Raw genomic sequence first — 2365 nt, forward strand, 5'->3', positions numbered from 1 at the left:
GATAAAAAGTGGTAAGGAGGGAATTTCTTGCCAATTACATTTTGGTGTCAACATCTGGAAAGCAAAATTGCAGCTGTTCTCCTGCCCCAACCCATTACCACCTCTTTTTTTCCGCACACTTACATTTTTTGTATGCCTGCCACCCATACTTCAGTTTTCTGCTCTGTTAAAACATTTTCACGGCTCCGCTCAAATCGAGTTGTTGGGTTTGGACTTAAAAAATATATATGTATCTTCTAGTCGACCATCATTTTTGTAGCCATGCATTTGAACAGGCCTGCAAATCCATCGGTGACCCCCTCCCTTTTCTTTGCCCCCACCTTGGCCTTCCCAGCACAGCAGTGCAGAAGCTGGGGGAGGACTTTGCTGCCGCCCTCGCCGCTGCTCCTCCCGGCAGGTACTGCCGGCTTCGCCCTCCCCGGCCCTTCTGCCTTGTTTTTGTTTTCCCTTCGCCCCCCAAAAATATTTGAACCAAAAAGCCTCTTTTTTTTTCCTCCACCCACAGCAAACTGAAAGGGCTAGTGAACCGTGATTCAACAGAGCGAGGGCGCCTCTTTTCTTCCTTAGCATTAATTAACTCAAGTTCGTTAGGACGTCGGGTCTGTCGCCCACAGTTTTCTCTTGTGTGTGCTGAATCGGGTCATAGAAGGAGACTTCCCGTGCAAACAGTTTGTGTTGGAGCTGGAGGACGCAGAGGGGGAGAGAGGGTGAGAAAGAAAGGGAGGCGGGGAGCAGCGGATTGTGGCGGAGAGGTAGGCACGTCCCGAGCGGGCGAGCGGGCGAGCGGGCGCCCGGGTGCCAGCCTCCGCAGGGGCCGGACACCAGGGGAATGAGGATTCTCCGGTTTCCCTGGCAATGAGCCTGATAATAAAATAGTTGTGGGAGCAATACATTCTGAGGGATTGAAAAACGTCTTCCTTCCAACTTTTAAAATGGTACATTTTGGGGAGGCCATTTACCCAACAAGAGCCCCTGGGCCCTGGAGCAGTAAAAACCCCCGGCTGTTCCCATCCCGACCACCCAGCACTCTGCCTGGGGGGCTCGGGGCACTGCACGTTGCCGAAGCAACTGCAAGAAAGAGGCTCTCTCCGCCAAGGGCACTGGAGTGCAGACGGGCGGGCGATGGCAAGGGGGCTGAGAGAAACTCCTTTCTCACCAGGCCTTCTCTCCGGTGGCCTGGCCGGAGGATAGACCCAGCAAAGCAACTGGGGTGTCACAGCGGGTCCTGGCGGAGCTCCGGCAAGGGCCTGGAAAGGCCGCAGGAGGAGTTTCAGGGGTTCAGGACTGGGGGGGGGGGGGAGGGGGGGGGGGGAGAGGAACATCTTCCCTGGATCATCCATCCCTAAGCCTTTTCTGGGGTCTGCAGTTGGCAGCTGGGCCTCCTGGGAGTTTTCAACATTTTGCCTTTTGCTCTGACCTTTCTTGCCCCACAGATATTAACACACTGTGCTGGGCACAGACCTCACCTTCATGTGCTCATCTCCCCTTCCTGGGCCTTTGGTCAGTTTTTCAGTTTTTTTATTTTAGAGAAACTTGTAAAGCTAGGTTGTGGGGTTCTTCCTTCTTCCCCAGTCTTTGGCCACCATGGACGGAGTCTTTCCAGGTTCAAGAGGTGGACGAGGCTCAGGCTGTCCACGGCCCTTGCCCCTCACAGCCCTTGTCTGTCATCTGTCCTGTGTGTTCTTAGCTCTGGGAGGACCCCATCCCCGTGTAGCCCCCACCCCCACCCCAGGAGAGGGCTCTGGCCTTCCCAGCTTTTACTTCTATTTAGTGACACAAGGAAGTTTCAAGCTAAATAATGAATTAAAGACTAGGGTTTTTGTTTCCTATTCCCTGTAGAGGATGAAAGTAAACAATTTCCAGTTGCACTAGAGAGAATAGACTGTCTCCCTCAGTCCCCCGTCCCTACCCTATTTCATTCGGTGCCAGGAGGGTGAGGGGAGATGTGCCTGGAGTAGGGTGGTGTTTAGAGCCAGAATGAGGCTGCCTGTTGGCCAGATCCCAGACCACCGCTCCCGGTTTGCAGTCAGGAGGAGAAAGGGAAGGGAAAAGGGGGGGACGGTTTTATAGGAGAGGAGTGTGCAGCCTGGTTCTGAGGCAGCCCCTGTCCTAGACCCAGCACTGGGGTGTGGGGCAAATCCATTCAGCGGGCGGCTGAGGACGCTGCAGAAGAAGCCGTGCTGGGGCCGCCTTTCCCCGAGCAGAGAAAAACAGGCCCAAGGCAGCCAAAAACCCGCTTTGTCCAAATTCTCGGAGCCTCCTCGCAATGTGCATTTCTGGTTTCCATGCCTGGCTTTTCCAGACTCTGGGATGATTTTGCTCTGGCTGAGGAGTCCCTTCCAGCCTGCCCCCCTCCCACCCCCCC

Source organism: Myotis davidii, unplaced genomic scaffold (assembly GCF_000327345.1).
Source record: "Myotis davidii unplaced genomic scaffold, ASM32734v1 scaffold543, whole genome shotgun sequence".
In the NCBI taxonomy this organism is placed as follows: domain Eukaryota; kingdom Metazoa; phylum Chordata; class Mammalia; order Chiroptera; family Vespertilionidae; genus Myotis; species Myotis davidii.